At 34.4% G+C, this 14825-nt stretch overlaps 13 non-coding genes across 13 annotated transcripts; all 13 read left to right on the forward strand.

The window, feature by feature from the left end:
* The first annotated feature begins 1150 nt into the window (after window positions 1–1150).
* trnaq-cug (transfer RNA glutamine (anticodon CUG)) lies at window positions 1151–1222 on the forward strand. The gene has a single exon. It is a non-coding gene; the product is annotated as a tRNA-Gln (tRNA).
* A 2368-nt stretch (window positions 1223–3590) lies between these two features.
* trnaq-cug (transfer RNA glutamine (anticodon CUG)) lies at window positions 3591–3662 on the forward strand. Its single transcript has one exon. It is a non-coding gene; the product is annotated as a tRNA-Gln (tRNA).
* Window positions 3663–5143: 1481 nt separating this feature from the next.
* On the forward strand, window positions 5144–5215 carry trnaq-cug (transfer RNA glutamine (anticodon CUG)). The gene has a single exon. It is a non-coding gene; the product is annotated as a tRNA-Gln (tRNA).
* Window positions 5216–5933: 718 nt separating this feature from the next.
* Window positions 5934–6005, forward strand: trnaq-cug (transfer RNA glutamine (anticodon CUG)). The gene has a single exon. It is a non-coding gene; the product is annotated as a tRNA-Gln (tRNA).
* Window positions 6006–7582: 1577 nt separating this feature from the next.
* Window positions 7583–7654, forward strand: trnaq-cug (transfer RNA glutamine (anticodon CUG)). Its single transcript has one exon. It is a non-coding gene; the product is annotated as a tRNA-Gln (tRNA).
* Window positions 7655–8359: 705 nt separating this feature from the next.
* On the forward strand, window positions 8360–8431 carry trnaq-cug (transfer RNA glutamine (anticodon CUG)). The gene has a single exon. It is a non-coding gene; the product is annotated as a tRNA-Gln (tRNA).
* A 702-nt stretch (window positions 8432–9133) lies between these two features.
* Window positions 9134–9205, forward strand: trnaq-cug (transfer RNA glutamine (anticodon CUG)). The gene has a single exon. It is a non-coding gene; the product is annotated as a tRNA-Gln (tRNA).
* Window positions 9206–9912: 707 nt separating this feature from the next.
* trnaq-cug (transfer RNA glutamine (anticodon CUG)) lies at window positions 9913–9984 on the forward strand. Its single transcript has one exon. It is a non-coding gene; the product is annotated as a tRNA-Gln (tRNA).
* Window positions 9985–10702: 718 nt separating this feature from the next.
* Window positions 10703–10774, forward strand: trnaq-cug (transfer RNA glutamine (anticodon CUG)). Its single transcript has one exon. It is a non-coding gene; the product is annotated as a tRNA-Gln (tRNA).
* A 1576-nt stretch (window positions 10775–12350) lies between these two features.
* trnaq-cug (transfer RNA glutamine (anticodon CUG)) lies at window positions 12351–12422 on the forward strand. The gene has a single exon. It is a non-coding gene; the product is annotated as a tRNA-Gln (tRNA).
* Window positions 12423–13124: 702 nt separating this feature from the next.
* On the forward strand, window positions 13125–13196 carry trnaq-cug (transfer RNA glutamine (anticodon CUG)). Its single transcript has one exon. It is a non-coding gene; the product is annotated as a tRNA-Gln (tRNA).
* A 707-nt stretch (window positions 13197–13903) lies between these two features.
* trnaq-cug (transfer RNA glutamine (anticodon CUG)) lies at window positions 13904–13975 on the forward strand. Its single transcript has one exon. It is a non-coding gene; the product is annotated as a tRNA-Gln (tRNA).
* Window positions 13976–14693: 718 nt separating this feature from the next.
* Window positions 14694–14765, forward strand: trnaq-cug (transfer RNA glutamine (anticodon CUG)). Its single transcript has one exon. It is a non-coding gene; the product is annotated as a tRNA-Gln (tRNA).
* The last annotated feature ends 60 nt before the right edge of the window (window positions 14766–14825 follow it).

A 14825-nucleotide genomic window follows, 5' to 3' on the forward strand; every position in this document is an offset into this window, starting at 1 on the left:
ATACTGTGAAATGACAACATTTCTGACAATGTTACCAAGCACTAAAATCGTGAAGAAAAAAAGGCCCAACTTTTATGTAAATATGTTCAATTAGGGTTACTGAAGCAGTCCAGATTTTTATTTCCAACTATTTACCTGAATATTTCCAAGCTTACAGGGAAGACTTTCTGTTTGATTTTAGAATATTCACGTTGAAACTGGAAGAAGGGTTTAAGAGTTAAAGCACTTTGATATTTAGTTTCTTCTTTTCCAGGAGTTCAGATTGAAGTGGGCAAGTGGACATAATTTGTTAATTCATCAATTTTACTACTGACATGTGTCAAAGTGCATATAGAGGTATGATTTTTTTTCTTATAGATATTATGGCCATATACCTTGTTCCATGGTGTAATGGTTAGCACTCTGGACTCTGAATCCAGCGATCTGAGTTCAAATCTCGGTGAAACCTGATCTTTGCTTTACATTAACACTTCTTCCCTTTCTCATCTTTGATGAGACCACTCACTTAGTCATTTATGACTCCTCACTTACAATCCATAAGATGAAAATAATATTACAAACATAAAGTCTTCAAACAAAATCAGGAATTTACAGGAAAAATACCACCACTTGTTCTAAGCTTACTCATAAATTCAAATATGTTGGAAAAATATACCTTTCATCAAAAATGCCATAATACAGGGAATGTTTTGTCTGTCTCATCAGGCCATATGATGAGGGGAAAACATTTGGAACATTGAAATGTAATAAAGATTGCCATGTCCTCAGAGATAAACATACTGTGAAATGACAACATTTCTGACAATGTTACCAAGCACTAAAAATGTGAAGAAAAAAAGGCCCAACTTTTATGTAAATATGTTCAATTAGGGTTACTGAAGCAGTCCAGATTTTTATTTCCAACTATTTACCTGAATATTTCCAAGCTTACAGGGAAGACTTTCTGTTTGATTTTAGAATATTCACATTGAAACTGGAAGAAGGGTTTAAGAGTTAAAGCACTTTGATATTTAGTTTCTTCTTTTCCAGGAGTTCACATGGAACTGCAAGTGGACATAATTTGTTAATTCATCAATCTTACTACTGACATGTGTCAAAGTGCATATAGTGGTATGATTTTTTTTCTAATAGATATTATGATTATATACAGGGTTCCATGGTGTAATGGTTAGCACTCTGGACTCTGAATCCAGCGATCCGAGTTCAAATCTCGGTGGAACCTGATCTTTGCTTTACATTAACACTTCTTCCCTTTCTCATCTTTGATGAGACCACTCAAGTAGGCATTTATGACTACCTCACTTACAATCCATAAGTTGAAAACAATATTACCAACAGAAAGTCTTCAAACTAAATCAGGAATTTACAGGAATTTACAGGAAAAATACCACCACTTCTTCTAAGCTTACTCATAAATTCAAATATGTTGGAAAAATATACCTTTGATCAAAAATGCCATAATACAGGGAATGTTTTGTCTGTCTCATTAGGCCATATGATTGGGGGGGGGGACCTTTGGAACATTGAAATGTAATAAAGATTGCCATGTCCTCAGAGATAAACATACTGTGAAATGACAACATTTCTGACAATGTTACCAAGCACTAAAATCGTGAAGAAAAAAAGGCCCAACTTTTATGTAAATATGTTCAATTAGGGTTACTGAAGCAGTCCAGATTTTTATTTCCAACTATTTACCTGAATATTTCCAAGCTTACAGGGAAGACTTTCTGTTTGATTTTAGAATATTCACGTTGAAACTGGAAGAAGGGTTTAAGAGTTAAAGCACTTTGATATTTAGTTTCTTCTTTTCCAGGAGTTCAGATTGAAGTGGGCAAGTGGACATAATTTGTTAATTCATCAATTTTACTACTGACATGTGTCAAAGTGCATATAGAGGTATGATTTTTTTTCTTATAGATATTATGGCCATATACCTTGTTCCATGGTGTAATGGTTAGCACTCTGGACTCTGAATCCAGCGATCTGAGTTCAAATCTCGGTGAAACCTGATCTTTGCTTTACATTAACACTTCTTCCCTTTCTCATCTTTGATGAGACCACTCACTTAGTCATTTATGACTCCTCACTTACAATCCATAAGATGAAAATAATATTACAAACATAAAGTCTTCAAACAAAATCAGGAATTTACAGGAAAAATACCACCACTTGTTCTAAGCTTACTCATAAATTCAAATATGTTGGAAAAATATACCTTTCATCAAAAATGCCATAATACAGGGAATGTTTTGTCTGTCTCATCAGGCCATATGATGAGGGGAAAACATTTGGAACATTGAAATGTAATAAAGATTGCCATGTCCTCAGAGATAAACATACTGTGAAATGACAACATTTCTGACAATGTTACCAAGCACTAAAAATGTGAAGAAAAAAAGGCCCAACTTTTATGTAAATATGTTCAATTAGGGTTACTGAAGCAGTCCAGATTTTTATTTCCAACTATTTACCTGAATATTTCCAAGCTTACAGGGAAGACTTTCTGTTTGATTTTAGAATATTCACATTGAAACTGGAAGAAGGGTTTAAGAGTTAAAGCACTTTGATATTTAGTTTCTTCTTTTCCAGGAGTTCACATGGAACTGCAAGTGGACATAATTTGTTAATTCATCAATCTTACTACTGACATGTGTCAAAGTGCATATAGTGGTATGATTTTTTTTCTAATAGATATTATGATTATATACAGGGTTCCATGGTGTAATGGTTAGCACTCTGGACTCTGAATCCAGCGATCCGAGTTCAAATCTCGATGGAACCTGATCTTTGCTTTACATTAACACTTCTTCCCTTTCTCATCTTTGATGAGACCACTCAAGTACGCATTTATGACTACCTCACTTACAATCCATAAGATGAAAATAATATTACAAACAGAAAGTCTTCAAACAAAATCAGGAATTTACAGGAAAAATACCACCACTTGTTCTAAGCTTACTCATAAATTCAAATATCTTGAAAAATATACTCTCGCCCATTGACTGCTGGAATAGGCTCCAGCCCCCCCGCGACCCGGCCGACTGATTCAGCAGTTTAGAAAATGGATGGAATGATGGATGAAAAATATACCTTTCATCAAAAATGCCATAATACAGGGAATGTTTTGTCTGTCTCATTAGGCCATATGATGGGGGGGGGGGACCTTTGGAACATTGAAATGTAATAAAGATTGCCATGTCCTCAGAGATAAACATACTGTGAAATGACAACATTTCTGACAATGTTACCAAGCACTAAAAATGTGAAGAAAAAAAGGCCCAACTTTTATGTAAATATGTTCAATTAGGGTTACTGAAGCAGTCCAGATTTTTATTTCCAACTATTTACCTGAATATTTCCAAGCTTACAGGGAAGACTTTCTGTTTGATTTTAGAATATTCACATTGAAACTGGAAGAAGGGTTTAAGAGTTAAAGCACTTTGATATTTAGTTTCTTCTTTTCCAGGAGTTCACATGGAACTGCAAGTGGACATAATTTGTTAATTCATCAATCTTACTACTGACATGTGTCAAAGTGCATATAGAGGTATGATTTTTTTTCTAATAGATATTATGATTATATACAGGGTTCCATGGTGTAATGGTTAGCACTCTGGACTCTGAATCCAGGGATCCGAGTTCAAATCTCGGTGGAACCTGATCTTTGCTTTACATTAACACTTCTTCCCTTTCTCATCTTTGATGAGACCACTCACTTAGTCATTTATGACTACCTCACTTACAATCCATAAGATGAAAATAATATTACAAACAGAAAGTCTTCAAACAAAATCAGGAATTTACAGGAAAAACACCACCACTTGTTCTAAGCTTACTCATAAATTCAAATATGTTGGAAAAATATACCTTTGATCAAAAATGCCATAATACAGGGAATGTTTTGTCTGTCTCATCAGGCCATATGATGAGGGGAAAACATTTGGAACATTGAAATGTAATAAAGATTGCCATGTCCTCAGAGATAAACATACTGTGAAATGACAACATTTCTGACAATGTTACCAAGCACTAAAAATGTGAAAAAAAAAGGCCCAACTTTTATGTAAATATGTTCAATTAGGGTTACTGAAGCAGTCCAGATTTTTATTTCCAACTATTTACCTGAATATTTCCAAGCTTACAGGGAAGACTTTCTGTTTGATTTTAGAATATTCACATTGAAACTGGAAGAAGGGTTTAAGAGTTAAAGCACTTTGATATTTAGTTTCTTCTTTTCCAGGAGTTCACATGGAACTGCAAGTGGACATAATTTGTTAATTCATCAATCTTACTACTGACATGTGTCAAAGTGCATATAGAGGTATGATTTTTTTTCTAATAGATATTATGATTATATACAGGGTTCCATGGTGTAATGGTTAGCACTCTGGACTCTGAATCCAGCGATCCGAGTTCAAATCTTGGTGGAACCTGATCTTTGCTTTACATTAACACTTCTTCCCTTTCTCATCTTTGATGAGACCACTCAAGTAGGCATTTGTGACTACCTCACTTACAATCCATAAGATGAAAATAATATTACAAACAGAAAGTCTTCAAACAAAATCAGGAATTTACAGGAAAAATACCACCACTTGTTCTAAGCTTACTCATAAATTCAAATATGTTGGAAAAATATACCTTTCATCAAAAATGCCATAATACAGGGAATGTTTTGTCTGTCTCATTAGGCCATATGATTGGGGGGGGGACCTTTGGAACATTGAAATGTAATAAAGATTGCCATGTCCTCAGAGATAAACATACTGTGAAATGACAACATTTCTGACAATGTTACCAAGCACTAAAATCGTGAAGAAAAAAAGGCCCAACTTTTATGTAAATATGTTCAATTAGGGTTACTGAAGCAGTCCAGATTTTTATTTCCAACTATTTACCTGAATATTTCCAAGCTTACAGGGAAGACTTTCTGTTTGATTTTAGAATATTCACATTGAAACTGGAAGAAGGGTTTAAGAGTTAAAGCACTTTGATATTTAGTTTCTTCTTTTCCAGGAGTTCACATGGAACTGGGCAAGTGGACATAATTTGTTAATTCATTAAACTTACTTCTGACATGTGGCAAAGTGCATATAGTGGTATGAATTTTTTTTCTAATAGATATTATGCTTATATACAGGGTTCCATGGTGTAATGGTTAGCACTCTGGACTCTGAATCCAGCGATCAGAGTTCAAATCTCGGTGGAACCTGATCTTTGCTTTACATTAACACTTCTTCCCTTTCTCATCTTTGATGAGACCACTCAAGTAGGCATTTATGACTACCTCACTTACAATCCATAAGTTGAAAACAATATTACCAACAGAAAGTCTTCAAACTAAATCAGGAATTTACAGGAATTTACAGGAAAAATACCACCACTTCTTCTAAGCTTACTCATAAATTCAAATATGTTGGAAAAATATACCTTTGATCAAAAATGCCATAATACAGGGAATGTTTTGTCTGTCTCATTAGGCCATATGATTGGGGGGGGGACCTTTGGAACATTGAAATGTAATAAAGATTGCCATGTCCTCAGAGATAAACATACTGTGAAATGACAACATTTCTGACAATGTTACCAAGCACTAAAATCGTGAAGAAAAAAAGGCCCAACTTTTATGTAAATATGTTCAATTAGGGTTACTGAAGCAGTCCAGATTTTTATTTCCAACTATTTACCTGAATATTTCCAAGCTTACAGGGAAGACTTTCTGTTTAATTTTTTGAATATTCACATTGAAACTGGAAGAAGGGTTTAAGAGTTAAAGCACTTTGATATTTAGTTTCTTCTTTTCCAGGAGTTCAGATGGAACTGGGCAAGTGGACATAATTTGTTAATTCATCAATTTTACTACTGACATGTGTCAAAGTGCATATAGAGGTATGAATTTTTTTTCTTATAGATATTATGGCCATATACCTGGTTCCATGGTGTAATGGTTAGCACTCTGGACTCTGAATCCAGTGATCCGAGTTCAAATCTCGGTGGAACCTGATCTTTGCTTTACATTAACACTTCTTCCCATTCTCATCTTTGATGAGACCACTCAAGTAGGCATTTATGACTACCTCACTTACAATCCATAAGATGAAAATAATATTACAAACATAAAGTCTTCAAACAAAATCAGGAATTTACAGGAAAAATACCACCACTTGTTCTAAGCTTACTCATAAATTCAAATATGTTGGAAAAATATACCTTTCATCAAAAATGCCATAATACAGGGAATGTTTTGTCTGTCTCATCAGGCCATATGATGAGGGGAAACATTTGGAACATTGAAATGTAATAAAGATTGCCATGTCCTCAGAGATAAACATACTGTGAAATGACAAAATTTCTTACAATGTTACCAAGCACTAAAAATGTGAAGAAAAAAAGGCCCAACTTTTATGTAAATATGTTCAATTAGGGTTACTGAAGCAGTCCAGATTTTTATTTACCTGAATATTTCCAAGCTTACAGTGAAGACTTTCTGTTTGATTTTAGAATATTCACATTGAAACTGGAAGAAGGGTTTAAGAGTTAAAGAACTTTGATATTTAGTTTCTTCTTTTCCAGGAGTTCACATGGAACTGGGCAAGTAGACATAATTTGTTAATTCATTAAACTTACTTCTGACATGTGGCAAAGTGCATATAGTGGTATGAATTTTTTTTCTAATAGATATTATGATTATATGCAGGGTTCCATGGTGTAATGATTAGCACTCTGGACTCTGAATCCAGCGATCCGAGTTCAAATCTCGGTGGAACCTGATCTTTGCTTTACATTAACACTTCTTCCCTTTCTCATCTTTGATGAGACCACTCAAGTAGGCATTTATGACTACCTCACTTACAATCCATAAGATGAAAATAATATTACAAACATAAAGTCTTCAAACAAAATCAGGAATTTATGAGAAAAATACCACCACTTGTTCTAAGCTTACTCATAAATTCAAATATCTTGAAAAATATACTCTCGCCCATTGACTGCTGGAATAGGCTCCAGCCCCCCCGCGACCCGGCCGACTGATTCAGCAGTTTAGAAAATGGATGGAATGATGGATGAAAAATATACCTTTCATCAAAAATGCCATAATACAGGGAATGTTTTGTCTGTCTCATTAGGCCATATGATTGGGGGGGGGGGACCTTTGGAACATTGAAATGTAATAAAGATTGCCATGTCCTCAGAGATAAACATACTGTGAAATGACAACATTTCTGACAATGTTACCAAGCACTAAAAATGTGAAGAAAGAAAGGCCCAACTTTTATATGAATATGTTCATTTTGGGTTACTGAAGCAGTCCAGATTTTTATTTTCAACTATTTACCTGAATATTTCCAAGCTTACAGGGAAGACTTTCTGTTTGATTTTTAGAATATTCACATTGAAACTGGAAGAAGGGTTTAAGAGTTAAAGCACTTTGATATTTAGTTTCTTCTTTTCCAGGAGTTCACATGGAACTGGGCAAGTGGACATAATTTGTTAATTCATCAATCTTATTACTGACATGTGGCAAAGTGCATATAGAGGTATATTTTTTTTTTCTTATTGATATTATGGCCATATACAGGGTTCCATGGTGTAATGGTTAGCACTCTGGACTCTGAATCCAGCAATCCGAGTTCAAATCTCGGTGGAACCTGATCTTTGCATTACATTAACACTTCTTCCCATTCTCATTTTTGATGAGACCACTCAAGTACGCATTTATGACTACCTCACTTACAATCCATAAGATGAAAATAATATTACAAACATAAAGTCTTCAAACAAAATCAGGAATATACGGGAAAAATACCACCACTTGTTCTAAGCTTACTCATAAATTCAAATATGTTGGAAAAATATACCTTTCATCAAAAATACCATAATACAGGGAATGTTTTGTCTGTCTCATCAGGCCATATGATGAGGGGAAAACATTTGGAACATTGAAATGTAATAAAGATTGCCATGTCCTCAGAGATAAACATACTGTGAAATGACAACATTTCTGACAATGTTACCAAGCACTAAAAATGTCAAGAAAAAAAGGCCCAACTTTTATGTAAATATGTTCAATTAGGGTTACTGAAGCAGTCCAGATTTTTATTTCCAACTATTTACCTGAATATTTCCAAGCTTACAGTGAAGACTTTCTGTTTGATTTTAGAATATTCACATTGAAACTGGAAGAAGGGTTTAAGAGTTAAAGCACTTTGATATTTAGTTTCTTCTTTTCCAGGAGTTCACATGGAACTGCAAGTGGACATAATTTGTTAATTCATCAAACTTACTCCACAACTGTTGCAAAGCCAATTATTGAGGTTTAAATTTTTTACCCTGTAGATGTCTTAGCAATATACAGGGTTCCATGGTGTAATGGTTAGCACTCTGGACTCTGAATCCAGCGATCCGAGTTCAAATCTCGGTGGAACCTGATCTTTGCTTTACATTAACACTTCTTCCCTTTCTCATCTTTGATGAGACCACTCACTTAGTCATTTATGACTACCTCACTTACAATCCATAAGATGAAAATAATATTACAAACAGAAAGTCTTCAAACAAAATCAGGAATTTACAGGAAAAACACCACCACTTGTTCTAAGCTTACTCATAAATTCAAATATGTTGGAAAAATATACCTTTGATCAAAAATGCCATAATACAGGGAATGTTTTGTCTGTCTCATCAGGCCATATGATGAGGGGAAAACATTTGGAACATTGAAATGTAATAAAGATTGCCATGTCCTCAGAGATAAACATACTGTGAAATGACAACATTTCTGACAATGTTACCAAGCACTAAAAATGTGAAAAAAAAAGGCCCAACTTTTATGTAAATATGTTCAATTAGGGTTACTGAAGCAGTCCAGATTTTTATTTCCAACTATTTACCTGAATATTTCCAAGCTTACAGGGAAGACTTTCTGTTTGATTTTAGAATATTCACATTGAAACTGGAAGAAGGGTTTAAGAGTTAAAGCACTTTGATATTTAGTTTCTTCTTTTCCAGGAGTTCACATGGAACTGCAAGTGGACATAATTTGTTAATTCATCAATCTTACTACTGACATGTGTCAAAGTGCATATAGAGGTATGATTTTTTTTCTAATAGATATTATGATTATATACAGGGTTCCATGGTGTAATGGTTAGCACTCTGGACTCTGAATCCAGAGATCCGAGTTCAAATCTTGGTGGAACCTGATCTTTGCTTTACATTAACACTTCTTCCCTTTCTCATCTTTGATGAGACCACTCAAGTAGGCATTTGTGACTACCTCACTTACAATCCATAAGATGAAAATAATATTACAAACAGAAAGTCTTCAAACAAAATCAGGAATTTACAGGAAAAATACCACCACTTGTTCTAAGCTTACTCATAAATTCAAATATGTTGGAAAAATATACCTTTCATCAAAAATGCCATAATACAGGGAATGTTTTGTCTGTCTCATTAGGCCATATGATTGGGGGGGGGACCTTTGGAACATTGAAATGTAATAAAGATTGCCATGTCCTCAGAGATAAACATACTGTGAAATGACAACATTTCTGACAATGTTACCAAGCACTAAAATCGTGAAGAAAAAAAGGCCCAACTTTTATGTAAATATGTTCAATTAGGGTTACTGAAGCAGTCCAGATTTTTATTTCCAACTATTTACCTGAATATTTCCAAGCTTACAGGGAAGACTTTCTGTTTGATTTTAGAATATTCACATTGAAACTGGAAGAAGGGTTTAAGAGTTAAAGCACTTTGATATTTAGTTTCTTCTTTTCCAGGAGTTCACATGGAACTGGGCAAGTGGACATAATTTGTTAATTCATTAAACTTACTTCTGACATGTGGCAAAGTGCATATAGTGGTATGAATTTTTTTTCTAATAGATATTATGCTTATATACAGGGTTCCATGGTGTAATGGTTAGCACTCTGGACTCTGAATCCAGCGATCAGAGTTCAAATCTCGGTGGAACCTGATCTTTGCTTTACATTAACACTTCTTCCCTTTCTCATCTTTGATGAGACCACTCAAGTAGGCATTTATGACTACCTCACTTACAATCCATTAGTTGAAAACAATATTACCAACAGAAAGTCTTCAAACTAAATCAGGAATTTACAGGAATTTACAGGAAAAATACCACCACTTCTTCTAAGCTTACTCATAAATTCAAATATGTTGGAAAAATATACCTTTGATCAAAAATGCCATAATACAGGGAATGTTTTGTCTGTCTCATTAGGCCATATGATTGGGGGGGGGACCTTTGGAACATTGAAATGTAATAAAGATTGCCATGTCCTCAGAGATAAACATACTGTGAAATGACAACATTTCTGACAATGTTACCAAGCACTAAAATCGTGAAGAAAAAAAGGCCCAACTTTTATGTAAATATGTTCAATTAGGGTTACTGAAGCAGTCCAGATTTTTATTTCCAACTATTTACCTGAATATTTCCAAGCTTACAGGGAAGACTTTCTGTTTAATTTTTTGAATATTCACATTGAAACTGGAAGAAGGGTTTAAGAGTTAAAGCACTTTGATATTTAGTTTCTTCTTTTCCAGGAGTTCAGATGGAACTGGGCAAGTGGACATAATTTGTTAATTCATCAATTTTACTACTGACATGTGTCAAAGTGCATATAGAGGTATGAATTTTTTTTCTTATAGATATTATGGCCATATACCTGGTTCCATGGTGTAATGGTTAGCACTCTGGACTCTGAATCCAGCGATCCGAGTTCAAATCTCGGTGGAACCTGATCTTTGCTTTACATTAACACTTCTTCCCTTTCTCATCTTTGATGAGACCACTCAAGTAGGCATTTATGACTACCTCACTTACAATCCATAAGATGAAAATAATATTACAAACATAAAGTCTTCAAACAAAATCAGGAATTTACAGGAAAAATACCACCACTTGTTCTAAGCTTACTCATAAATTCAAATATGTTGGAAAAATATACCTTTCATCAAAAATGCCATAATACAGGGAATGTTTTGTCTGTCTCATCAGGCCATATGATGAGGGGAAACATTTGGAACATTGAAATGTAATAAAGATTGCCATGTCCTCAGAGATAAACATACTGTGAAATGACAAAATTTCTTACAATGTTACCAAGCACTAAAAATGTGAAGAAAAAAAGGCCCAACTTTTATGTAAATATGTTCAATTAGGGTTACTGAAGCAGTCCAGATTTTTATTTACCTGAATATTTCCAAGCTTACAGTGAAGACTTTCTGTTTGATTTTAGAATATTCACATTGAAACTGGAAGAAGGGTTTAAGAGTTAAAGAACTTTGATATTTAGTTTCTTCTTTTCCAGGAGTTCACATGGAACTGGGCAAGTAGACATAATTTGTTAATTCATTAAACTTACTTCTGACATGTGGCAAAGTGCATATAGTGGTATGAATTTTTTTTCTAATAGATATTATGATTATATGCAGGGTTCCATGGTGTAATGATTAGCACTCTGGACTCTGAATCCAGCGATCCGAGTTCAAATCTCGGTGGAACCTGATCTTTGCTTTACATTAACACTTCTTCCCTTTCTCATCTTTGATGAGACCACTCAAGTAGGCATTTATGACTACCTCACTTACAATCCATAAGATGAAAATAATATTACAAACATAAAGTCTTCAAACAAAATCAGGAATTTATGAGAAAAATACCACCACTTGTTCTAAGCTTACTCATAAATTCAAATATCTTGAAAAATATACTCTCGCCCATTGACTGCTGGAATAGGCTCCAGCCCCCCCGCGACCCGGCCGACTGATTCAGCAGTTTAGAAAAAGGATGGAATGATGGATGAAAAATATACCTTTCATCAAAAATGCCATAATACAGGGAATGTTTTGTCTGTCTCATTAGGCCATATGATTGGGGGGGGGGGACCTTTGGAACATTGAAATGTAATAAAGATTGCCATGTCCTCAGAGATAAACATACTGTGAAATGACAACATTTCTGACAATGTTACCAAGCACTAAAAATGTGAAGAAAGAAAGGCCCAACTTTTATATGAATATGTTCATTTTGGGTTACTGAAGCAGTCCAGATTTTTATTTTCAACTATTTACCTGAATATTTCCAAGCTTACAGGGAAGACTTTCTGTTTGATTTTAGAATATTCACATTGAAACTGGAAGAAGGGTTTAAGAGTTAAAGCACTTTGATATTTAGTTTCTTCTTTTCCAGGAGTTCACATGGAACTGGGCAAGTGGACATAATTTGTTAATTCATCAATCTTATTACTGACATGTGGCAAAGTGCATATAGAGGTATATTTTTTTTTTCTTATTGATATTATGGCCATATACAGGGTTCCATGGTGTAATGGTTAGCACTCTGGACTCTGAATCCAGCAATCCGAGTTCAAATCTCGGTGGAACCTGATCTTTGCATTACATTAACACTTCTTCCCATTCTCATTTTTGATGAGACCACTCAAGTACGCATTTATGACTACCTCACTTACAATCCATAAGATGAAAATAATATTACAAACATAAAGTCTTCAAACAAAATCAGGAATATACGGGAAAAATACCACCACTTGTTCTAAGCTTACTCATAAATTCAAATATGTTGGAAAAATATACCTTTCATCAAAAATACCATAATACAGGGAATGTTTTGTCTGTCTCATCAGGCCATATGATGAGGGGAAAACATTTGGAACATTGAAATGTAATAAAGATTGCCATGTCCTCAGAGATAAACATACTGTGAAATGACAACATTTCTGACAATGTTACCAAGCACTAAAAATGTGAAAAAAAAAGGCCCAACTTTTATGTAAATATGTTCAATTAGGGTTACTGAAGCAGTCCAGATTTTTATTTCCAACTATTTACCTGAATATTTCCAAGCTTACAGGGAAGACTTTCTGTTTGATTTTAGAATATTCACATTGAAACTGGAAGAAGGGTTTAAGAGTTAAAGCACTTTGATATTTAGTTTCTTCTTTTCCAGGAGTTCACATGGAACTGCAAGTGGACATAATTTGTTAATTCATCAATCTTACTACTGACATGTGTCAAAGTGCATATAGAGGTATGATTTTTTTTCTAATAGATATTATGATTATATACAGGGTTCCATGGTGTAATGGTTAGCACTCTGGACTCTGAATCCAGAGATCCGAGTTCAAATCTTGGTGGAACCTGATCTTTGCTTTACATTAACACTTCTTCCCTTTCTCATCTTTGATGAGACCACTCAAGTAGGCATTTGTGACTACCTCACTTACAATCCATAAGATGAAAATAATATTACAAACAGAAAGTCTTCAAACAAAATCAGGAATTTACAGGAAAAATACCACCACTTGTTCTAAGCTTACTCATAAATTCAAATATGTTGGAAAAATATACCTTTCATCAAAAATGCCATAATACAGGGAATGTTTTGTCTGTCTCATTAGGCCATATGATTGGGGGGGGGACCTTTGGAACATTGAAATGTAATAAAGATTGCCATGTCCTCAGAGATAAACATACTGTGAAATGACAACATTTCTGACAATGTTACCAAGCACTAAAATCGTGAAGAAAAAAAGGCCCAACTTTTATGTAAATATGTTCAATTAGGGTTACTGAAGCAGTCCAGATTTTTATTTCCAACTATTTACCTGAATATTTCCAAGCTTACAGGGAAGACTTTCTGTTTGATTTTAGAATATTCACATTGAAACTGGAAGAAGGGTTTAAGAGTTAAAGCACTTTGATATTTAGTTTCTTCTTTTCCAGGAGTTCACATGGAACTGGGCAAGTGGACATAATTTGTTAATTCATTAAACTTACTTCTGACATGTGGCAAAGTGCATATAGTGGTATGAATTTTTTTTCTAATAGATATTATGCTTATATACAGGGTTCCATGGTGTAATGGTTAGCACTCTGGACTCTGAATCCAGCGATCAGAGTTCAAATCTCGGTGGAACCTGATCTTTGCTTTACATTAACACTTCTTCCCTTTCTCATCTTTGATGAGACCACTCAAGTAGGCATTTATGACTACCTCACTTACAATCCATTAGTTGAAAACAATATTACCAACAGAAAGTCTTCAAACTAAATCAGGAATTTACAGGAATTTACAGGAAAAATACCACCACTTCTTCTAAGCTTACTCATAAATTCAAATATGTTGGAAAAATATACCTTTGATCAAAAATGCCATAATACAGGGAATGTTTTGTCTGTCTCATTAGGCCATATGATTGGGGGGGGGACCTTTGGAACATTGAAATGTAATAAAGATTGCCATGTCCTCAGAGATAAACATACTGTGAAATGACAACATTTCTGACAATGTTACCAAGCACTAAAATCGTGAAGAAAAAAAGGCCCAACTTTTATGTAAATATGTTCAATTAGGGTTACTGAAGCAGTCCAGATTTTTATTTCCAACTATTTACCTGAATATTTCCAAGCTTACAGGGAAGACTTTCTGTTTAATTTTTTGAATATTCACATTGAAACTGGAAGAAGGGTTTAAGAGTTAAAGCACTTTGATATTTAGTTTCTTCTTTTCCAGGAGTTCAGATGGAACTGGGCAAGTGGACATAATTTGTTAATTCATCAATTTTACTACTGACATGTGTCAAAGTGCATATAGAGGTATGAATTTTTTTTCTTATAGATATTATGGCCATATACCTGGTTCCATGGTGTAATGGTTAGCACTCTGGACTCTGAATCCAGCGATCCGAGTTCAAATCTCGGTGGAACCTGATCTTTGCTTTACATTAACACTTCTTCCCTTTCTCATCTTTGATGAGACCACTCAAGTA

This window comes from Odontesthes bonariensis, chromosome 14 (assembly GCF_027942865.1).
Source record: "Odontesthes bonariensis isolate fOdoBon6 chromosome 14, fOdoBon6.hap1, whole genome shotgun sequence".
In the NCBI taxonomy this organism is placed as follows: domain Eukaryota; kingdom Metazoa; phylum Chordata; class Actinopteri; order Atheriniformes; family Atherinopsidae; genus Odontesthes; species Odontesthes bonariensis.